The sequence below is a fragment of the Panthera tigris genome, chromosome C1 (genome assembly GCF_018350195.1).
Source record: "Panthera tigris isolate Pti1 chromosome C1, P.tigris_Pti1_mat1.1, whole genome shotgun sequence".
NCBI lineage: Eukaryota > Metazoa > Chordata > Mammalia > Carnivora > Felidae > Panthera > Panthera tigris.
The window spans coordinates 132,542,555-132,567,651 of NC_056667.1; the positions used below are offsets into that span (position 1 = coordinate 132,542,555).

General features: G+C 40.4%; 1 long non-coding RNA gene across 7 annotated transcripts in view; it reads right to left on the reverse strand.

Annotated features, from left to right (window-relative positions):
* Positions 1-14,659: 14,659 nt before the first annotated feature.
* The window catches only part of LOC122240906, a 58,091-nt gene continuing 47,653 nt past the window's right edge, over positions 14,660-25,097 (reverse strand). For all 7 annotated transcript variants that reach the window (XR_006220692.1, XR_006220691.1, XR_006220690.1 and 4 more), the window contains one exon: positions 14,660-14,825. This is a non-coding gene — a long non-coding RNA (uncharacterized LOC122240906). The remainder of the gene's footprint in view (positions 14,826-25,097) is intronic.

Below are 25,097 nucleotides of genomic sequence, written 5' to 3' on the forward strand. Positions count from 1 at the left end.
AATGCTAGAAAATATTATAAAATTTAGTGTATATTCATATGTTTAAGTATAAAATAAATATCTTACTGAAATGAGGGTTTAGAAGAGATGACTCCAATTTCTCTTTTTTAAGGGCTTTGTTGAGGTACAATTTACCATAAAATTCACATAGTTAAAGTGTATGTATAACTCAAGGATTTTTAATATATTCAGAGTTGTACAACCACCAGCACAATCAATCTAGAACATTTTCATCAACTCAAAAAGAAACTTGATACTCTAGCTGTCATAATTCAATGCTGCCCACCTCAACCCCTACACCTAGGCAACCACCAATCTACTTTCTGACTATGTTGGCCTATTCTAAACATTTCAAACCTTTGTGATTATCCAAGCCATCTTTTTTTTTTCTTACTGGCCTCCAGTGTTGTGGGTGTGCTAACACCTATTACCGTTCAAGAGTGGAGGATCACAGCACCTGGGGGCAAGCTGATGGTTTTTTGTTTGTTTGTTTGTTTGTTTGTTTTGTCTCCTAACCTCTGTGCTGGGTCTGGGTGCATCTTTAGGGTGGGGGCATGCTCTTGTGTCCATGAATAGTCTTTTTTGTTTGTTATAGTCCTGTAAGACTTGTGAAAGCAAGTTCCATTGACTGTTAGAGCCAGATGACCTAGAAGCCAGTCCCTTGGGTGGCAGCAACAAAAGCTGGGGTGCTGGTCATGTGTACACATCCCTTCTAGGGAGATATTAGTTATTTGGAGTGGGCTTGAATGAGAAGGCAAAAAAGATGTATGCGGGCTTCCCTGGTTTCCAGGGAGGATCACAATTAGCTCCTAGATGTGTGCTAAATTAGAAGCCTGACCCTCAGGCAGCAGCTTTTAAAATATGTAAATAGTCCTCTTTCAGGGAAAGACTAGGAAATAGGATTGTGCTTGCTCTCTCTGGGCTGAACCCTTGGATGATAGCCACAGTGTCTTTGTGAACCCATTAAGATGTATTTCTTTTGTTTTCTATACTCTGTGGGTCTCTGGATGCAAGTTCTGTTGGCTTTACGAGCTAAATGTTTTAGGGGGGACATTTCTTAGGTAGCAGTCTTAAAAGTTGGAACTTTAGATGTAGTGTTATGCCCAGAATTCATGATCCCCAAAGACCACCAGGGAGCCGAGTCCAATGCAAAAGCAGAAGAGCCTTTATTCGAGCTAGCTCGAGCTCAATCCCCTACCTGCACCGACGCAGCGGTGAGATACCAGGGAGAGAGAGCGAGTTTCAAAAGGACAGAGGTTTTATTGGGGCCTAGGGGCAGTTGGTGAGGTAATGGCTGTGGCCTCAGCCGATTGGCTGGGGAAGGGTCATGGCCTCGGCCGATTGGCTGGGGAAGGGTCGGAGTCCTGTTATGCAGGTCGCTGGGCGTGTTTTGACCAGGAAGTTTGAACGGGTGAGCGGGAGGTTACTCAAGGGGAGGAGGCGTGGTCTAGGTGAAGGACACAGAACAAGATGGAGTCCGCGGCGGAGGCCCGCCCTTTCAGTAGAGTAACCTTCACTCCTTGGTGTGAAGATGGGAGTTGTGAGCTCCCTCCTGATTGAGGAGTGAAGGGATATTGTCTCTAACTATAAACCCTAATTATGAAATACCATGATCATACACACTCCAATTATGAACATCTCATGTATGCTGTTTTCTGGGATTTTTTAAAAAAACATTATTTGAGGAGCACCTGGCTGGCTCAGTCAGTGGAGCATGAAACTCTTGATCTCAGGGTTGTGAGTTTGAGCCCCATGTAAGGTGTAGAGATTACTTTAAAAAATGAAATCTTTAAAAAAACCACTTTATTTGAACTTCTTATATCAAAGCATTACTGAAAACATAAAACCACAGGCCAAAAAACTGAAGTGTGTGCTTAAAAACAATACAAAAAGAAAAAAAAAGTCAAAGGAGGTTAGTGAAGTATTAAATTGGTAGAAATTAAAATGATAAATAAATGACCAAAGTTATCACTCTTCCAATTAGAATGAGAGCATGGACATTGACTTTTGAGGAGGTGATGAAGATTAATTTACACTAGTGTCAAATGCAGCTATAAGTAGTCTGAGAATACTAAATGAGTGTTTTTGCAATATCAGAAAATTTAAGGGCATTTGTTCTCTTATGCGAAAGAGTTAGAACTAGGGAAAAGCTTCCCTACCAGACATTTGTTTCCCCCGGAAGCTTATTGTACATGTTTCCTGGATTACTTAAAAAGTGTTGCTGCATAGCAGGGACATGATCCTGGTGCCAAATCCATCCTAATGCCTATTTTTGTAAATAAAGTTTTATTGGAACACAAACACACCCATTTTGGCAATTGTCTGAGGAGCTTTTTCCCTATGTTGCAGGGTTGACTAGTTGAGACAGAGACCATATAGCCCACAGAAACCTATTTATTCTCTGGCTTTTTTTAGGTTTATTTTTGAGAGAGAGACAGAGACAGAGCAAGAGCAGGGGAGGGGCAGAGAGAGAGGGAGACAGAGAATCCCAAGTAGGCTCAATGTGTTAGTGCCGAGCCCAATGTGGGGCTGGAATTCATGGACCCTGAGATCATGACCTGAGCTGAAACCAAGAGTCTGACACTCCATGACTGATTTACCCATTCTCTGGCCTCATACAGAAAGTTTGTCAATGTCTGTTGAACAGTAAACTTTTTAAAGTTAGTTCATATCACTATTTTTAAAATTGGATAATTAGGTTTTGTCATCTCAATAAATTTAATTGTATGCATGTTAGCATAGAAATGATGAAGGTAAGGAAGAAAAAGAAATAAAACCTTTATTGCTTTGGGACACCGCTGCTAATGACTAATTTCATGTTTACAATTACAAATCTCTGCAACACTCCACCAGACATGGTCTGCATTGAAATAAGGATACTGCAGTTAGATCAATCCAGAATTATTTTCCCTGAAAGTTTAGGATTTAGCCACAGAAATGAATTTGATGAGACTAAGGGCTCAGCCTAGATAAATTGTTTCTGTTTAATGCCATGTCAGACACCAACGCTGAGTTTTGGCCATTCTCTCTCTCTCTGTTTTGCTCTCTGTTTTTCTCTTTCTTTCAGTCTCTGCTTCAGTCTCTCTTGTTTGTGTGTGTGTGTGTGTGTGTGTGTGTGTGTGTGCGCTTGTGTGTGTGTCTTCCTTGAAAGAGCTGCATCTCTTTCATTGCATTGGTTCTCCCAATCTCTTTGCTCCCTCTCTTTTCTTCTCCATTCCTCTATTTCTTGTTGTCCTCTTCTTGATTCCCTAATTCACAAAAGCCACACAAATTCAATAGCTGTGGCTTTGTTTCTACATTGTAACTTTCAATATTTTATTAGAAAACCAAATTGAAAGCTGCCTAATGATCCCAGGAGAAGACTCTCCCAATTTAACATAACCTCTAAACAACATTTGAGAGGCAATTTCAGAGGTCCACAGTGGAGTGGGTATTGCAAAGCCACCGGTGCAGGGGCAGTTTAAAGTAATATGCATTTTGGTTCCTCCTCTTTGCTTTTAGCACAGCCATGGGGTCCTGCAGACATTTGCTCCCGGTACTGCTGGCTTCTCACTTCCATTTTTATTAAAAAACTAACAAGGAGCATTAAGCAGCTCCCTGTTTAATTTCCCATAGAAAAGCAATAGTTTCAAGCAGCCCACTGGTGGAGGGATATTTAAATGCAAAATGCACAGCTGTGCCAAATGTATGCGCCAGAGCAAAAAGGGTTTTTTAATATGACAGGTTAATACCATGGATTTTTATTTCATTTGCCACTGAAACAGCTAATCAGAGAGAATTGGACCAGTGGAAGCAGAGGTGAAATTGGGTAGTTGTTAAGAGACAAAAGATATTGCTTGTCAACCTTCTATGGTTTTAATATTATGCTACTAGATGCTGCAGAATTGACCAAAAGTTACCCCACTGAGGAGATTTGCCCTGACCTACCCTCACTTATCAGAGATTCTAGAAACTTCTTACACAGAGACACTAAGTGAACCTTGTTTTCATCCAGCCACATGCTCGGTCCCTGCCTCTTTCCTACCCACTGGAAAATATATATATATTAAAGCAAAGGCTAGAAAAGATCACACAGAGGAAATCGTTAAGGCTTCATATCAGTCCGAACACTTGGCTTCCCTTTGGCTCTGGGTAAATAGACACATAGTAATGTGAATGATTGTAGAACACAGAATGCCCTGGGCACAGATGTCATGAAATCTCTGTATAACTCAGGCAACCATGTTAGATGACCAGCTTAGCCCAGCCCAGCTTTATAGGAGAACAATCGTTTAATTACGTTTTTAACAGATGTCACTCTTAAGCCGATCCTGCTTCCTTAGGCCAGGTTTCCACAATGACCCTTCCTTTTCTTTAGTTCATAACATACACATGATAGTGAAAAACCATGTAATGAATAATAATGTTCACTGATAGGAAATTTGGCAAAACTTCTCAATGGCATTTAAGAGTTAGGTCTGTTTTGGGGCGCCTGGGTGACTCAGTTAAGCATCCCACTTCAGCTCAGGTCACAATCTCGCGGTTTGTGAGTTTGAGCCCTGAGTCGGGCTCTGTGCTGACAGCTCAGAGCCTGGAGCCTGCTTTGGATTCTGAGTCTCCCTTTCTTTCTGCCTGTCCCCTTCTCACACTGTCTCTCTCTGTCCCAAAAATAAATAAACATTAAAAAAAAAAAAAAGAGGTCTGTTTTTCCTCTTAAAGTTCAAGGCTTTGTCAAAAGATAGGTCAAAAAATAACTTTCAATGTCAAAATGAATATTGAGCATATTGTCAAATATGCTCTGAATTGTCTTTCTTAGAATTTTTCCTTTTGAAATGAATTTTTCTTGGCCCCAGGGCACTTTCTCTAACATCACTATTCAAGTTCTAGCATTCAGCTTCTAAAGTCCAGACCCACTGGCCACCTAGATTCCATTAGAATACATCTATAAAGTTTTGACAAATATGTTCTGGTTTCAAATAGTAGAAAGGTCAAGTGATTAAGGTGTGAAAGAGGCCACAATCCACATACGTGAAAGGAACAAGGTGTTAGAAGGTCCTAAGCAGTAGATAGATTGCCGCAGAGTAAAGTAAGGAAATGTTTTCCATTAATTTGTTTACTGATAGCTCAGGGAACAGTTCCTTTGCTTTCAAATTAAATCATTTCTGCTCTGCTACCCAAGACAAGCATCATGCAGTAACCATCTGAGGATCTGAGTGATGTTTTCAACAATAAATTGAAAACAGCCATTTACAAATGACTGCTTTCATATAGGTCCTTCTTCTGTTAGCTAAGGCAAAAAGAGAAGGGGGGGGTGGGGAGAGGGAGAGAGAAAGAAAGGGAAAAGGAAAATGTATGTGTAGAAATTAATTATTAAAGGATTGAACTGAGGGGAAAGACTACTATATTTCCAGAGGAGGATAGATCACCTGTACTTTTATTAAGTAGGCACCTGTTGTAAGGATAAGTCTGAAATGATGTTTCCATTTATTCTGGTTAAATGGTGGTATGCATGTATGATGTAGCATCTGAACACTGAGGCCAGAATACACATGGATAACAATATTTGCTGCCATTTGTTAAGTGTCTGTTACATGTCAGGTGTCACATTAAGTGCTTTGTAAAAAAAGAAACTCAAAACCTTGTTAGATCAACAATGAGAATAGCTGGAGAATGATATTTGGGTGTTAGGCCATATAGCGAAAATCTGATTACCATAAAGCATAATTCTTCCTACTTCCACTCTCTTCTCTCTTCGTTCTTGCTATTGTCCCATTGGTACCAACTCTCCTTCCATCCCCTCATTCCTAACAGCACACAATCTGCACACTGATGCAATAGCCTTTGGTCTAATTCTAAGTCAGCACAATTGGGTGCCCCCCCAGCTTTATTGGGGTATAACTGACAAATAGAATTGAACGTTTATCTTCTGTTATGCCCAGAATTCGTGATCCCCAAAGACCACCAGGGAGCCGAGTCCGATGCAAAAGCAGAAGAGCCTTTATTCGAGCTAGCTCGAGCTCATTCCCCTACCTGCACCGACGCAGCGGTGAGATACCAGGGAGAGAGCGCAAGTTTCAAAAGGACAAAGGTTTTATTGGGGCCTAGGGGCAGTTGGTGAGGTAATGGCTGTGGCCTCAGCTGACTGGCTGGGGAAGGGTCGGACTCCTGTTACCTAGGTCGCTGGGCGTGTTTTGAACAGGAAGTTTGAACGGGTGAGTGGGAGGTTACTCAAGGGGAGGAGGCGTGGTCTAGGTGAAGGACACAGAACAAGATGGAGTCAGCAGGCATAGGCCCGCCCTTTCATTCCCCCCCTTGTGATGTAGCTTAGGGACCCAATCATGGGACCGGCTGCATTTACGGTGACAAGGGGAACAGAGTTTGGAGGTTTACGCAAAGTTCTGGGAAGCAAGTGTCCCTGGGGTGGCTCTGGGAGGTCTGATTAAGTATTGTCCCCGAGCTGGTGTCTATGATCTGCCAGGTGATGTTTTGGGGGGCGTGGGGACTCCCGGCAGCATGAGCAATGACAAGAAGAGTTAACAGAGTTACCAATATTAGGTGGGTCAAATGCGCTGTAGCTTGAGCTTGAGCGGGTTGTGTTGGTCCCGACTGATGGCCCATCGCGTGACGAAGTCCTTCCGGATCCAGGAGGGGTCCACTGGCCAAACGTGGGTGTGATGGACCCAGGTCTACTTTGAGAGCGGTGGGGGTTGTCAGCACCACGATGTAGGGTCCCTTCCAATGCGGCTCGAGGGTCTCTCGGTGGTGCCTCTTGACATAGACCCAGTCTCCCGGCCTGTACTGATGAGGTATCGGGGTCGGGCCAGCCTCGTAGATGGGACGGAGGCATGGCCAAATGTTCTCGTGCACCCTCTGGAGCCCTCTCAAGGAAAGAAAAAGTTCTTGATCTTTAAACTCAGCAATAAGTTCAGCTCAAAGGCTGGGAATAACAGGGGGTGGCCTGCCAAACATGATCTCGTAGGGAGTAAAACCCAGAGTGTAAGGAGTGCTTCTAACCCGGTAAAGGGCGTACGGTAGGAGAGTCACCCAGTCCCCGCCAGTCTCCATGGTTAATTTGGTAAGGGTCTCTTTTAGGGTTCTATTTATTCTTTCTACCTGTCCTGAGCTCTGGGGCCTATAAGCACAATGTAATTTCCAGTTTTCCCCCACCACCTTGGCTACTGCCTGTGTTACCTACGACATAAAAGCTGGTCCACTGTCTGATCCTACCATGGCAGGAAAACCATACCTGGGTAAGATGTCTTCTAGTATTCTTAGCCACCGTCTGAGCTGTTTCATGCTTGGTTGGGTATGCCTCCACCCAGCCAGAGAAGGTGTCTGTAAATACTGAAAGATATTTATAACCATACTTTCCTCATTCGACTTCTGTGAAGTCGACTTCCCATTGGGCTCTTGGTCTGGTACCTCTGAGCCTGGTTCCTTTTTATATTTGATGTGGCTCTCCTCGCGTTGGTGAGTTGGCAGGTCTTGCAGGCAGATACAACTTGCTCTATTTTGGTGTCCTGTTGGTGAATCTTGATTCTGGCATGTCTGTCGGATTAAGTCTTTTAATTTTTGGGCCCCCATGTGAGTAGACTGATGCATGTGCTCTAATATTGAGACTCTGAGCCAGTCTGGCAGCAGGAGCTCCTTGTTAGGTGTATACCACCATCCCTTTATCTCCTGGGCCATGGGGAGTTTCTTGATCTGCTGTAACTCCTCTTGGGAGTATTTGGGCAGGTCTGGTAAAACTGGGTCTCCCAAGTCCGGTAGTTGTTAAGCCATTTTCTAGCTCCCAACGTTAGCACCTTGGTAAGGGCGACGAGCTCTGCTTGCTGGGCTGATGTTCCAGAAGGTAGAGCCTCCACCCATACAGTGTCCGTTTCGGTGACCACCGCTGCACCCGCATACCTGTGTCCATCTCGAACAAAGCTGCTGCCATCAGTGAACCAAGTAGCCTCGGCATCGGGGAGGGGCCGGTCGGTCAGGTCCGTCCAGAATCCATGTACTTCTTCCAGGATTCCCGCACAGTCATGTAGTGGAGCACCCAGGTCAGGGTCGGGCAGCAGGGTTGCAGGATTGAGGGCTGCACTGGGGTGGAACCGCACTCATGGAGGGTTGAGTAGGAGGCTCTGGTAATGAGTCACATGTGTGTTGCTCATCCATCTGTCAGGAGGCTGTTTCAGGACCCCTTCAATGGCGTGTGGGGTCGTGACCCAGATCTCCTGTCCTAGGGTCAGTTTGTCTGCATCCTTTACTAGGAGTGCTGTCGCCGCAATAATTCTTAGGCATGGCGGCCAGCCGGCAGCCACTGGGTCTAGTTTCTTAGACAGGTAAGCCACTGGGCGGTTCCAGGGGCCTGAGGCTTGAGTTAGAACCCCTTTTGCTATTCCCTTATATTCGTCTACAGAGAGGTGGAAGGGCTTTGTAATGTCTGGTAGGCCCAGGGCTGGGGCACTTAGGAGGGCCTTTTTTAACTGATTAAAGGAAATTTCTTCTTTTTCAGTCCATTTAAATGTTTTCCCCTCTTTGGTAGCTTCATATAGGGGCCTGGCGATCTCAGCAAAACCTGGAACCCAGAGGCGGCAGTAGCCGGCTGATCCTAGGAATTCCCTCACTCCTCTTTGGGAGGTGGGAGTAGGGATCTTTAGGACAGTTTCTTTTCTGGCATCTGATAACCACTGCTTTCCCCCCCAGGATATATCCCAGGTAACTTACCCTCTCACTGCATATCTGAGCCTTCTTCGAGGATGCCCAGTACCCTAAGGCCCCCAGGGTAGCCAGCAGACCCTGGATCCCTCACTCACAGTCTTTGGCTGTGTCAGCAGCAATCAGGATGTCATCTACGTACTGTAGAAGGGTGAGGCCAGGGTGCTCCCTTCTGTACTCACCCAGGTCCTCATGTAGTGCCTCGTCAAAGATGGTGGGTGAATTTTTGAATCCCTGTGGTAGCCGTGTCCAGGTGAGTTGCCCACTGTAGCCCTCCTCTGGATCATGCCACTCGAAGGCGAACAAGGGTTGGCTCTGGGGTGCCAGCAGCAGACTGAAGAAGGCATCCTTTAAATCTAGCACAGTATACCAGACCCTGGAGGGTGCCAAGGAGCTCAAGAGAGTATATGGGTTGGGAACAGTTGGGTGTATGTCCGCGACCCTCTTATTTACTTCCCGGAGGTCTTGTACCGGTTGGTAGTCATTTGTGTGAGGCTTTTTGACCGGCAGTAGGGGGGTGTTCCAGGCAGACTGGCAAGGAACTAGTATCCCTAGGCTTCGTAGTCTCCGGATGTGTGGCTGGATCCCCTTCCAGGCCTCCTGAGATATGGGGTATTGTTTGATCCTTACCGGACTCTCTCCTCGCTTGAGCTCTACCAAGACTGGGGTCCTGTGAGCGGCTAGTCCCATCCCCCCCATCTCTGCCCAAACCGAGGGGGATTCTTGAAGCCATCTGTCTATATTATCCTCTCTCGGGAGTGCCTCCTAGTGGAGGTGGTATTCATCCTCCAGTTTCATGGTCAGGACCTGGATGGGGTGGCCCTTGCCATCGGTGACCTGAGGCCCCCCTTGTCTGAAAGTTATCTGAGCTCCAATCTTGGTCAGTAAGTCCCGTCCTAACAGCGGGTAGGGGCATTCTGGTATTACCATAAAGGAGTGGGATACCCGGCCCGTTCCCAAATCTACTGTTCTTCAGGTAGTCCATGAATACTGGCTCATACCAGTTGCCCCTCGTACCCAGGACTTCTTGCTGGCTAGTTTTCCTTGTGGGGTGCAGAGGACCGAATGTTATGCTCCGGTGTCGACAAGGAAGTCAACAGGGGTCCCCTCCACTTTAACAGTTACCCTGGGTTCGGGGAGAGGGTCCGAACCCTGACTCCCCTAATCCTTAGTTCATCTAGCTCTAGGACTTTTACTCAATCAGCCTTTCTTCCCTTCCCGCCGGCCCTTTTAGAACAACCTCGGGCCCAATGCCTTATCTCCTTGCAGTATGCGCACTGATCCTTCTGCAGCCTCTGCTTCCCCCCCTTGGTGGTTCCTTTACCTTTTCTTGCGTCGTCTGCCAGCTGCCGGAGATGGCGGTCTCGTTCCTCGGGGAAGTCAGCAGTGGTAGCTAGTAGTATTCTGGCCAGGTCTCGAGTCTGCTTACTGCTGGCAGCCGCCATGGCGCGAGCCTGCTTGTCCTCAGGAGGCTCCCGGTTATTATATACCATTTCAGCTACCACCAGTAAGTCCTGCAGACTTTTTTCTCCTAGTCTATCTATTTTCTGTAATTTTCTCCTAATGTCTATGGCCGATTGGTTTACAAAGGCCATAACAGCTGCCTTGCTTTCCGGAGCCTCTGGATCCGTTGGGGTATAGGTACGGAATGCCTCCATGATCCGTTCTAAAAAGGCAGCCGGAGATTCATCTTTTCCCTGTTGTACATTTCCTACCTTGGCCAAATTGGTTGGCTTTCTAGCAGCCATTCGGAGACCCCCCCATTAGAGTCTGGCGGTAGACCCGGAGCCTCTCCTTACCTTCTGCCGTGTTGAAATCCCACTGGGGCCGAGTTAAGGGGAAGGAGGCATCTATCTGAGCCTGGTTGGTGGTGGGATTCCTGTCTGCGCCTGGGACTAGTTTTCGGGCCCCATTGAGGATTCTTTCTCTTTCTTCAGTCGTGAACAGGACCTGCAAAAGCTGCTGGCAATCGTCCCACGTGGGCTGATGGGTAAAAAGAACAGAGTCTAATAAATCAATAAGCCCTGCCGGTTTCTCGGAAAACTTAGGATTCTGAGCTTTCCAATTGTAGAGGTCACTAGTGGCGAAAGGCCAATAGTGATGGGGCTGATTCCCCTCCGCATCTGGGCGTCCGGTGGCTCGCAGGGGCAGAATAGTGGAGTTGGCGGCGGAGGCGGATTGCCCCCTCTGAGCCCTTTGTCTGGTAAAGGGCAGGCTTTCCACTGGAGCCTTTCTGCCTCCTGCTCTCGGAACAGCGTCTGCCTCCCCCGGAGGGGGAGGATGGTGTTCTTCCGGCATCCTAGAGGGGTTATACGGGGGAGGAAAAATTAATTCTTCTTCAGTACCCCCCTGTAGGACAGGGTAGAGGGGTGCTGAAGGCTGGGTAAGACTTTTCTTGTTTTCCTTGTCCCCTGCAAAGCAAGAATGGGTTTTGGCTCCAGAGGGAGCGGGGCTAGGAAGGGCTTAATCCAAGAGGGTGGGTAGAGGGGTAGTCTGAGTCTGTCCCATAACGTCCGTCCAGTAAGTCCACAGAACAAAACAGAGAAACACAGAAACAGACAAACAGATGGCCCTTAGAAAGTCTTCCAACTCCACGGAAGCAAAACTGAAAGCTAGCTTAGACCTTTGAGGGGATTCCACGTCCCTCCAAAACTGATGAGGGGATTCCACGTCCCTCCAAAACCGAAAGCTAGATAATGGCCTCACGCCGACCAGCGGAAGCAACCCGCCTCGTCTCAGACCTTTGAGGGGATTCCATGTCCCTCCAAAACAGATGAGGGGATTCCACATCCCTCCAGAAGAGAGAATCGGAATGTCTTCCGAAACTCCCAGCCTGTGGTCCTCCAGTGCGTCCACTTAGACCGCATCAGGCACTACCAGAATTCCAGAAATGAGCTCACACAGAAAAGGCAGAACAAACAGACAGACACTAACTGTGGCCAGTCAGGCTCTCCGGGTCGGGGGTCCCTCAGGGGTCTTGGGGATCCCGGACGAGCCCCCAAATGTTATGCCCAGAATTTGTGATCCCCAAAGACCACCAGGGAGCCGAGTCCGATGCAAAAGCAGAAGAGCCTTTATTCGAGCTAGCTCGAGCTCAATCCCCTACCTGCACCGACGCAGCAGTGAGATACCAGGGAGAGAGAGCGAGTTTCAAAAGGACAAAGGTTTTATTGGGGCCTAGGGGCAGTTAGTGAGGTATTGGCTGGGGAAGGGTCGGAGTCCTGTTACCTAGGTCGCTGGGCGTATTTTGAACAGGAAGTTTGAACGGGTGAGCGGGAGGTTACTCAAGGGGAGGAGACGTGGTCTAGGTGAAGGACACAGAACAAGATGGAGTTGGCAGGCGTAGGCCCGCCCTTTCACTTCATTTCTGAGTATAAAAAGAAAAGTTTACAAATAAACAAACTCCCATGTCTCCTTTCATCTTCTGCTTCCTTCTTTCTCTTTTTGTGTAAATAAATGTAAACAGGCCAATGGTGCCAATTCATATGCCTAAAGTACTCATGTTTTTCTGCTGGTGACCTACTTCAACGAACACTTCAAAAGCTAACCTTGTGCCTTTAATTTATATAATAACTCTAGGAAATAAGTCCTATTCTGATCCCCTTGAGTTAAAAATGGCTCCAGCAGCACAGAGGTCTGTCTGGCCTTTCTCAAAGTTCCTCTCTAGGTCTAAAATAGACTATGAGGATAGCTTTATTCCCTTGAGCACAGTAAAAGGGTGTTCACAATTAAGCCCTACAATTTATTTACTTATAATTATGCTTGTCTCTGCAGATTGCCTTTTCCTTAGCTTTTCAATGCCTGAGTCTAAAGGCATCATGTGCTTTTTATAGGCCAAATATCTTCTAAAACTTTTTAAAAGTGGGTTTAGTTTTTCCACTAACAAGAACTTATTCAGTCAGAGAAAATCAGTAAGACAGAAGTAACCGAACTAGTAGAGTTCTAGGTGATAATGTTAATGAAGTTCTAATTTGGCAAAGTCAAAATGGGGAGTTTCTGTCACTTTATAGTCTGTATTTTTGGTATTTTATTTATTCAATTTTACCCCTTTGTACAAAATCCCTATAGGGAGAAGGTAACACCTAAGAAGTAAGAGTTGGCATTTAGAAGAATCTAAAGTGATTCATTTATTCTTTAAGAAAAAAAATCACTGTAATCTGAAATTGGTTGGAATTGATACCAATAATGACAAAGGGAGCATACTGCTTATATTTTGTCTTAACAGAGGAGACAAAAATGAAACTTTGAAAGCTAAACAGAGGCAAAACCTTTATTACCTTTTTGTTCATTGATGAGGGAGCATAAGGCAGGCTAAGATCAAAGTACAGGCTAGCACACCCAGCCCCATCCCCCACGTGGGATAAGCGTGATATTCCTCAGGCACTGCTGGCTGCCCAAGAATGAAGGAAAGGAAAGAAGACAAATGGTTAAGTGGTACAGATCACAGTCATGCAGGACATGAGTCTCCATCAGAGTACAAATGTCTTAGTAAATTATAAGAAAAAAGCAATTCTTATCAATAGCCTAGTCTCTAGAAACCTATAGGTTCAGTTTCCTAGAACCCCAACATCACCCCTCCATAGTGATATGGGGAACAAAGGCAAGAAGGAAATGGCAGATAACATTAAATTTCCTTAAAACCTGCAGCCCATTGACAAATACTTGAGGGTGACAGAGTAGAACATTTCTCCAGGAACTCCCTACTGTTTTAATGTTAATGTTTTGCTAGTGGGAAAAACAACCTTAGCTTGACAATAGCTAGGCCAGGAGCATCTTGTGAATCTTCTTTAGCATATAAAAATCTATTTGGCAACTTCCTATTTGCCTTTATGTCCCCAACTACATGGTATATAACCAGTCACTGCAGCTCTTTATGCCCATGGGTCCTGTCTATGTGCTTTAATAAAATCATCTTTTTGCACCAAAGATGTCTTCAAGAATTCTTTCTTGGCTGTCAGCTCCAAACCCCATGAACCATCACCCCAAAACTTCTTCACTATCCTTTTGATAAATTCACAAAATCATAACCTAAATTCTACTTCAAAAGAGCAGTTTGATTTTAGGTGTACCCATGTTTCATTTTGTCCACCTGACTCTTTTCTTCTACTCCTATTCCTCATTTTCTCCTTCCCCCTCTTTCTGTTGCCCTTCTTTTTATTTCCTTCCAAAGTACACAGTTTGTCAATAAGGATGCACATGTGGATGTTTGTGTATAAGTTAAAGAATATGCCTCTTCAGACATCAGCCTTTGGGAATTTCAGGATTCAGGAGCAGGTCAGAAGCTGGAATTAGTTGAAAAAGACAAAAGAGACTTTATGGCCAGTAAACAACACTTGATCACCCTGGAATGTACAATTCTGCCAAGCATCAAAGTGTGATAGAGGCCCTCCCTAAGGAATGTGGTGGAGGCCTTCTCAGAACAAAGGAAGGCAACATGCAACGTGGCCCAATCAACTCCTATACATGTATGCATAGCTCTGAAACTACTCTGTAACTTGGGCTATGTCCAGTCAGACTATATGTGTCACCATATATGGAGACAAAGAAATAGAAATTGCATGAAAGACTACACCCCACTGCACTCAGGCTCAACCTTTTTGGGGTCTTAGCCTGCTGAGCCTATGCTGGCACAATAAAGCTGCTTCCTGGAAAGAAGAGCCTCAGTGTCCCATATGTCTGTGTGAGAATCCTGCTACAAAAGAACCTATGCTAAACTTGAGGGACAGCTGTTGTTCAGTTCACTATGCCAAAGAATCAGTGTGTAGTTTCGCTGATAAAACTTTTGAAAGATCAGTCTTCTCAACCAAGTGCTATTGAGGGAAAACAGAGCAGAGAGCAAGAAGACAACAGGGTCTGAGTCATACCGTGGATTCATTCCCTTTACATCAGAAAGTGTTCACCTCAAGAACCTAGGAAAGCAGTTAAACCAGCCATCTGAAATAGACATTGTGGACGACCACCACCTACATCAACCTCTTGGTGTTTGTTTTTATTTATGTTTTTATCTCGTTGCTCTTGCCTTCTCTCTTTTAGCAATGTAAGAATTCCATGGATAACTTCTTCATTTCGAATTTTAACATTTTCTCTTTTTTTTCTATAATGAAAGTGCTGTTCATTTCTCATAAAAATGTAGAGAACACCTATAAAAAACAAAAAAAGAAAACAGATTCAAGGTGGGAAATAAAGGCAGAAGGAAATGGCAAATAACACGTTGAGAAATAACTTGAGGCTGGCAGACTAAAACATTTCTCCAGGAACTCCCTACTGTCTTAATGTTAATGCTTTGCTAGAGGGAAAAACAACCTTAACTTGACAATAGCTAGGCCTTTAGTATCCTGTGAATCTTCTTTAGCATATGAAAATCCCTATGGAAACTTGCCCTTAACTTTACCTCCCCCAACTCCCAAGTATATAACCAGTCTCTCCTCATGGTCCCAGGGCAGCTCTTTCTGCCACAGGTCCTGTCCCCAGGCTTTAATAAAATCACCTTTTTGCACCAAACATGTCTCAAGAGTTCTTTCTTGGCCATTGGCTCTGGATGCCCACCACTCCAAAACCTCATCACTATCAAAAGCCACTTTTAAGAAGTGGCCACTTTAAAAAGACAGCCACTTTTAAAAAATATTGATGTTTTGTCTTGACCCTTGGTATGACCTGAATATTTCTTTCCCAAAACATTGAGTTCCTTAAGTATTAGTTGACTTCATCTCAGGTAGAAACTTCATCTTATATACATTTCAAAAAATGGAGGGAGAGGCACAGGTCAGGAATTCCTATAACTTATCTATAACTTATCTATAACTTTCTATAACTTACCTATAAACTTTATCAACACCAAATAATACAGGAATAACTAAAGAGAAGCTACAACTAGAAGCAACGAAGGTTTACAGGCTTATTTAGCAGTGAAGAATAAGAGAACTAAAAACAGGGAAGACATATTGATTCAGAAGGGACGTGGTTAGCCATCCAGCTTTCCATGTTGCATACAGCTATGCTTAGCCTAATCACAACGAAGCAGAAGCTAGTCGTAAATTTCCCCTCAAAAGCATAAGTCTTTATAGCTCTGGAGACATAAAATATCTCTATAGCATATGTGAAGAAGATGAGAATAACAACTGCACGTCAGTGTCTACTGAGTATGTGTGCATCCACTTCTGTCCTAGCAAACAAAACAACAGTAAAGAAATAGTGGTTCGTCCTAGGTTTGTGGGAGATTGGCAGGGAAGAGGTCATAGGTAAGATGGTGTGACAGCTGCATTAGAGTAATATCTCCAATATATCATGATCATATTCATAAAATGTGTTCATGTAAGCTTTCAAATACCTACTCATTTATATTTAGTGTATTCTGTCTTACAGATGTCTAGCACATTTTCCACATTCATAACATCTCTGCTTAAATGTTATCTCCTCAGAGAATTATTTCCTGAATTTTATATATTCAGTAGTCCACCACCACATACTTGTTTACTGTCATGTCACTTGATCTTAATTTCTTCATAGCATTTATCATCTGAAATTATCTTATTTGGTAAATTGTTTATTTGTTTATCTCTCATCTTTCTTCAATAGAATGGAAACCTAATGTAATCAAGGTAGTTGTCTATGTTCTTGATCATTTTATTACTAAATACAGAGCTGAAAATATTACCTAGAACACAGCAGGTATTTGATAAATATTTATGATAGAAATTTAAGTAAAACAAAAAAAACCAAAACAAACAAATTGAATGCATGTAAGATCCATAGCTTCAGTGATTATTTTGTCTTCTTTTTCTTTTTCATTGTTCTGAAAGCAATTTGTTAAAATTCCCCACTGTTACTGTGGAATTTTCTTTTAGCTCTATACATTTTTTCTAATTAACAATTAAAGACATTTTATTATATGCATACAAATTAAGAATTAGGGAGTGGAGAAAGGTGTCAGAGACTAAACAGGCAACAAGTATTCATAAAACATTTGACCTTAAACCAGTTTACCATTTCCAAGTTCTCTTTCATGTTTCTGTCACCTTTCCTACACTATTGTGTCTTCCTTCTTAAACTATATGCAGAGAGTCAGGGCTAAAAATTACTCAAAGAGCACTTGTTTCAGACTTTCATAGCACTCATATATAGCTGGGAGATCAAAACAAAGACATCATACACCGTTCAGCATGAAAAAAAAAATCATGAAAAAGTGTCTTTTTTTTGGTTTCCTTCTTTTTTTCACACAAAAAATGATAATATTTTATTATGCATTCTGCATCTTTTAAATGAGCATTGTACTCTGAGGAGGAAAGCAATGTGTTTTATTTTGACTAACACATGACATAAAATTTCCAGTTGAGTCATGGAAAGAGTGAGTGAAAAAAAAAAAAAAAAAAAGAGAAAAATGAGCCAGACAGTGAGACAGTGCTGAATGCACAGATAATAAGGAAATGGTTTCCTTGGCAACAACAGCACTTCGGAAGGTTTCAGACAAGAGTACAACTGGGTACAAAGTATCTGATAAAAATTTATTGCAAGAGAAGGAAATTGTGCAAATTTAACAGTACCAGAATATGCACTGTAAATCTGAATGTGATTGCTGAAAATTTAGATAGATAGATAGATAGATAGATAGATAGATAGATGATAGATAGATAGATAGAGATAGAGATATAATTTTTCTAATTGATTTTATTTTCTCTTTTTTTGGTGTGAAGTATCATTTGGGATGAAGTAGCATTTGGGAGGCCCCATTAAAATAACAAAGAAATTTTAAAGTAATCAAAGGATATTTATGCTTGGAAGAATCAAAATCCATTGACAAAAACATCAAAGTATATCTCCAAAAAAGAAAAAAAAAATCAGATACCTGTTGTGGGACTCCTAATATCTCCTTTAAACTCCATTTCTTCAGAGAAGGATAATAGTCTTAATTTTCAACCATCAAGAATAAGAATTATTTTGGGTCATTTTCCAGTTCTGTACACTTAAAAATAATTTATGCTTAGCATTTAGTTTTCAAAGCTAAATTGGGAGTACAGGTCATCATGATATTAATCTATTGTATAAACTTTGGATAAACAGAGTCAACTGGTCATTCTGATGGGTATATTCTATTACATATAATAATGACAACTTAGTATTTCATCTTCTTAGGCACTGTCCTGCATCTTGCATCCTTCAGGGATATAAAGAATAAAGGCTATTGGATCTCTAAAATTGCCAATTCTCAGGGATGCCTGGGTGGCTCAGTGGGTTAAGCGTCTGACTTCTGCTCAGGTACATGATCTCACAGTTCATGAGTTTAAGCCCTGTGTCAGGCTCTGTGCTGACAGCTCAGAGCCTGAAGCCTGCTTCAGTTTGTGTCAGCCTCTCTCTCTGCCCTTACCTGCTCACACTCTGTCTCTCTCTCTCCCTCTCAAAAGTAAAAACAAACATTGAAACAATAATAAATTAATTAATAAAATAAAATATTGCCAATTCTGGGGGGAAAAATTCAAATGTCTTAAGCTAAAATGTGTCAACATTGTAAAAATCCTATTTAATATGCCTACTTGTGCACAAAATAATGTTTTTTATTATAACATAATTTTATAAAGATGATTCTGGGGGCGCCTGGGTGGCTCAGTCGGTTAAGTGTCCGACTTCAGCTCAGGTCATGATCTCGCGGTCCGTGAGTTCGAGCCCCGCATCGGGCTCTGGGCTGATGGCTCAGAGCCTGGAGCTTGCTTCCGATTCTGTGTCTCCCTCTCTCTCTGCCCCTCCCCCGTTCATGCTGTGTCTCTCTCTGTCTCAAAAATAAATAAACGTTAAAAAAAAATTTAAAAAAAAAAAGATGATTCTGTATTCTAAGATGTATTTGATTGGCATCAATATGTAAGGAAGCTGCACTATTCAATTCTCCTGACTAACTTATATACTAGAGATAATCATAGAAAGTAGTGAGTGAGCTTTAGTTCATTTGTATCTGTGATTACCACTTAAGTTTTTTGAGAACTCAGCATGCCTAAGATGTTAACTCCTAAGGTAGTAAGAAAAGTGGTATTTCTACAAGGAAATCGAAAATAAAGGAACTATTTTAGCTTTTTAATGTTCCAGGTACACTTGGAGACTTGCTGAAAAAATGTAGAAAGGCAGAGCAATTCTATTTATTAATTTTGTCCTTAATTACAGCTAATATTAAGAAATTTAAATAAAAGAAATATATGCCTATGCTTAATTTTTAATTTTAGTTCTCTAGAAAAATATTCCTGGTCAAAATTTTAGCAAAGGGTCTGTTTTTGACTAATGTAAATGATTCATTTATCTCTAACAATGATGGGCAATTTCTAATAAGTAGAAAACGGGAAATAAAATTGAAATGTTCTATACAACAGTATATGGATACCCACATTTTTTTTCATTCACTTCTATTTCTGGTAAATTGTATTTAAAATATCATTGTTAAAGGGAGTTTCTAATTCTACCTCTTTTGTAATATATATTGGCAGAGACAATGTCCTTGCCTCTAGTTCTGAACTTTTAAGATTAATTTTTTAGTTTATTTAAATACTCATGTTAAAGGACTATTATTTTGAGACTGAAAAGTCCTGTACTTGGGTAGAATACAAACTTTTCTTTTCCATTTTATGAGATTGGTACAGTGCACAAATCATTATTACCCATGCTAATTGACTTACCATTGACAATTTGATGATTTTTATGGAGATAATTTCTAATGTGCACATTTCTAGTAATTTTCAGCATGATATCAAATTCATTTTATTGGAGATTTATTTAAAAAAACTTTATAGAGAGCCTACTGTAGCCTGAATATTTGAATGGATACTAAGAATCTGAAAATGAAGACTAGAGCAAGGACTTTGCTCTAAAATAAATTACACACTCCCTAGGGGGAAAGATATGACTGTCAAATTACTTTCACATACTCTATTTGGCCACATCTCTGGGCCTAGATACAAGTTAATAGTGTATCTAGTCATCAATTTCTATCTGAAATGCCACTAACTTTATACCTGCACTGATTTCACCCTGCTAGATACAGACTCTTGCACTGTAGTTTCTTCCCCCATAGGATTATTCGTGAATTGAATACCATCAGCTCTAAGTTGTGTATTGTTTTCACAGTTATCATAAGATCAGGAAAGGATTCCCATCATGGAGATACACTAAAGTATATATAGGCAGGAGTGAAGCCGGAAAGGTCATCAAAAAGCATTGAAGAATGAAGACTCTCGCAGAGTGGATGGGAGGGGCCTATACCAAGTGGGGATTATAGGATGACTAACATTAGCCATGATTTGAAGGATGGGTAAGTGAGACAGGGAAGTAAAGTCATATGCTGATGAAACCTGTGTGAAGATGGTGACTGTGATGGCACAAGAGAAGTGATGGAATTAAAAAATAAATGAAAACTTAGAGAGCCGTCAGGCCTTGATGAAAGAGTGGATGTTAAGGGAGAAAGACAAATCTAGAGCCAGGATAGAATCAGGAAATAAGAATGCAGTAAAAACCAGTGAGAGATGTTCTGGGTTCAAGTTTTAATCATCCTACTAATTGGTGGGTTTTTAGTAATTTTTTTTAACATTTCTTAGCCTCAGTGTTTTAATTGCAAAAGATAAAAATAATACTTCATCCAGTAGTTACCAAGACTAAACAAAGTGATACAATATAAATTCCTTAATCTGGTGTCTGGCAGATAGGGAGAATTGAATAGCTATTACTATATATTTTAATATTAATCTGTTATTACATTAATAATAATAACATATTAAATTATAATTTAATCAAATTGATAAAATTATTATTCTGATTTGAACCTAGGTAACCCCAGCCAAAGATGACAAGTAAAGTGGCATCTAAATGAAAACTGGTTGTAGGAAAGAAAATATTCTAAATATTTTTATTTAAATAATTATTGAGGATTGTGGAAACTAGGCCAAGGAGTTAGAACAAGGAATGAGAAGAGAGACCTTTCTGTAAATCTTTTTGAGTTGAGCTGAAAGTGGTACCTCATCTACTCCTATGATGTCCTGGGAAGCACAGACTAAAACTAAATAAAATGTTGTAAGCCAAACTGGTCTCTGCCTTTAGTTTGCTACCCCAAATCCAGGTGGTTTCTGCTGAGACTAGTAACCATCAATGTTATATAATTTGGAAATAGGGTGTATGATCCTAAAAACCAAGGGAATTTCAGAATGTATCAATAAAACATGAGATAAAAATTATAAGAAACATCCACTAGATTGAAAGCCCCATGAGGGCAGAGATTATATCTTGTTCTATTTATAGCTGCACACCCAGTGAGTCTTGTTCTGAACAAGGATATTTTGAGTGAATGAAATATTAAGAGCTAATGCAAATTTTTAAAAAATGTTTATTTATTTATTTTGAGGGACAGAGAGAGAAAGCAGGGGAGGGGCAAAGAGAGAGAGAGAGATGGAGAATCCCAAGCAGGACCCACGCTGTCAGTGCAGAGACTGACTCAGGACTCAATCTCAGAAACCAAACCATATGACATTATGACTTGAGCTGAAATCGAGAGTCCAAGGCTTAACTGACTGAGCCACCCAGGTGCCCGGAGTTAATACGTATATGACTACCATTTATTATGAGCTGTCTCACGACTGCCCATTTTGTGAGAGGTGGCATCAAGAGGTGACTCTACATCTGTTTGATTTCAACATGTATTTTGTCTTTCCACATATGTGTCCGTAACTGACATGCTAGTGCTTTTAGTGATGCACACCAGAGACAATGTGATTGATTAATAAGATTAGTTTTCAGGTTTTTCACTACTAAAGTGTGTTCTTTGCTTTTCAGAAGTAACATTAAAATTTTAAAATAAAAATTTAATTTTTCTACAGACCTTATATTATATAGATGTGCTAATATCATGGGTATCAAGATATAATTTGAAATATGAACCCTCTAACTGAAGGAATTTTACCCTGATTTAACTATACTTTTTCCTAAGCTCTTATTTTTATGTAATTAATTTAAAATATCTTTAGGAGATAGCTGGTGCTTTTTGACCTACATTAAATTCAGAGGTACTTTCTGTTAGTTTTCCAGATAAATAAAACTGTCTGTCTGAAATTCAGTTCTAATGAAACACTCTACTCAAGGGCTTTGTGAAAGTAACTCCATTTATAACATGTCCTTCTGGAAATTGAAAGCAACTTCTGAATGGCACAAAGCTTCAAAAATATTGTTAAGTGCTTCTTTGTCATTGTTAAATAAATATTGGTAGGCATCAGAATTTTCCAAGGAACATTTAGAATTACTATATATAAGTATTAGGAATTCAATCCTAACTACACATTGGATTTAAGGGTGTCTCAAAGTTAATATACGTAAAATAACTTATTTTATCTTTTATATCTTTGTTTTCTGAAACCAGCATATAAAAGTGGATTGATGTTAATTTTTGGAAGCAACAGAAATGTATGTTTTGGCTTCTCAGTAGGTTCTACAATTTCTTCTAAGTTGATGCTGAAAATAGACCACATATTTTAAATGCATCAATATATAAATCTCACTTTTCTAAAGCAATAGTAGACCTTTTTATTTAGAGTCTTCAATATTAGTTTAATGACCCTTTATTTTCCATAAGTTCACTTTCAGGATCATTTTATACAGTAAAAGCCAAAATAGACATGACATGAAACCACATTTTATACTTTGGATGTTCACTAACTGTTCAGGGTTTTGTTTTGTTTTCTTTTGCTTGTTTTTAAATTTTTCCTCAGTAACTCTATTCTTTAAATTATAGGAACACACAGGGACAACTGAAATTGGAGAGCACAATTCTTTTCCTAAATGTTTTAGTATTCTTACTCATAGTTTTGTTTTACATTATTTTATTGATAAATATACTAAACTTAAGGAATAACTTATCTTTGCAATCTCATCAATTTAAAAGCTACATTTGATTTAATTAATAGGAGGAGTTTATGGGAAAAGCTTTTATCGATGGGCATTGGTTTAAGATATCTTGGCCTTTTGAGAACAATGCACTATAATAATTGGTCTAAGATCATGTTAGAGAGGGCAGGTCACTTTATATTCTCTCCCAACTAATAGAGGAGTCAGGTGAGGTTGCTTCCTGACACGGCTACTATTTCATTATTTTGGCTGATATTACTGACCTGAAGAAGCTATTTCCAGTATTACTTGGACCCAGCAGATAATGGTCACTGACAATCACAGTGTAAACACAGAAAACAAGCCAGTTTCTTTGCATCTGGGCCTCAATTTACTGTTAATTTTCCATTCTTGATTACACGATGAATCACACCTATTATGTCCATTGTATTGTGATCTAAAAAAAATGATAGGTAATTGTGGTAGAGTCATCAGAACAAGTAATGTTCTGGATGTAGGGAAGCTGTAGTCTCCCTCAGGTTTTGAAACAGCGAGACTTTGGCCAAATCATTTTATGCAGCGATTCTCAAATTTCTCTGCATGCTGTAGTCATGGGAGCATCTTAAAACAAATCAGAATGCTAACGATTGATTCCCGTTGCTAGAATTTGATTCTTCTATAATTTATTTTTAGAAAATAAAATATCCACCTATAATGTTGGTACATTTGTTTTCTGGTTTTTGTTGATGTTGTTGTTTGTTTTTTGCAAATAGGTAGTAGCACACTTAATCTAAAATTGAAAAGCCAAGAATAAATATTTAACTTACCATATAAGTTTTAATAATGAAATGCACTTCCATTTTTAAGTGATTTTGAAACTGTAGATAGACATTTTCCTTAAAGGCATTTTGTGTCCTCATTTTCTTCTTTAATGCAGTCTGTATAATCTAATCTAAAAATGAATAGAATCAAATCTAATCCTAAATGTGATGTTTTTAGAGGATATAGACTTCTGATTCCTTTACCTTTTCAGTTAAAAATATACTTGGAAGTGAAGATATAAACATGTTTTTTTTTTTCAAATCATTACTTATTATTTTAAATTATTTTAAATTATGTGAATAAGGGGCCAAATCTAGAGATTATATTAGATCCAGAAAATGGAAACGAACAGAGGGAAACTGGCATATAAATTTTCCATATCTAACTTAATTTCTCATGCCTTCGAATGTCGGCATGTGAAGCCATATATGTCATTCTTCCCTTGATATTTCTGGCTGTACCATTTTGCCTCCCTGTATCTAGCTATGAGAATTTGCACAGGACATGCATCTCAATCTGTCATTTTGTGGCTCCAAATTCTCTTTAATTCCTACTGAATTTGCAAAAATCATTAAAATTGATCAAAAAAGTTTGGTCAAGAATCATATTTTCACAGTTTATACCAAGAAAATTAAGTTAAAGTTGAAGATAAAGCATATAGGATTGAATTCACATCATACGCTATTGGACTCCCATCTCCGATGTAGAAGAAAGAGCTGAACATAGACACATTCCATGTTCACCTGATAGAGAAATTAAGACCCTCTGGAGATGAAAATGTTTTTGCGGAAAAGCCTCTTTGCTGTTTGTCTATATCTTTTTGTCCCTTGCTTGTCTAGTAGTTTCATTGTATTGATTACTATCAAGCTATTTCTTAAACTTCTATTTCCACAATTGTAAATTTTTGAGACTCCAGAGTTTCAGTCTTATTTCTTCTTCAGTCCCCCAAATGATTCTCTCTTCAAAATCATAGGCTGCTTTTATGTTTAGAGTATTTCAGTGAAATGCCCCACATATGTCCGTGCCAGGTACTATGTCACTCCTTTATCTATAGTCTTTAAGGAAAAATGTCATACTTTTATATCTTCTTGAGAATCTACCTATTTTTGATACAAATTTATTTTGTGCCACATGGACTCACTGATTTATTCCTTGACTTCATTTTGAATCCATTATTTTATTATTTTTTGTTTCATCTTTTTGTATATATATTTGCTTCCTACTTCATTTTAATCAGTGTATCCTTAGATTTCCCCTCCTTATGTTGCCCACTAACAACAATATACAAAACTCTTTGTCTATTGCTATTTGAGAATTTAGAGACTACATATTGTCTCAGAATATAAAGAGGCTTAAGGTTAAATTATCTAAATCTACATTATCTATCTTTTCTAAAATTCTATATTTTATACTTTGATTCTAATGTCTTCACTTTTTTTAACTGTTCAATTCAATTAGCACTTATTAATTCTCTGCTAATTGATGACATTGCACTATGGGTTGAAAGCAAAGAACAATTAACCCTCAGGAACTTTACAGTCATGGCCCCAAATGTCAATATGCCACAAGCATCCATCAATTTAATTTGATTTAAAATTGGCTTTTGCTAGTTACTTGAATACACCAACAGTTAATGGTTCCCTTCAGTGAACTAAATGTGAATAGTTATTATCCTGTAAGTATTACTCCTGAGGTGAAAGAAAATGTGAGCTCTTATCATAGATACCCTCACCACCCTTGCCCACAACCTT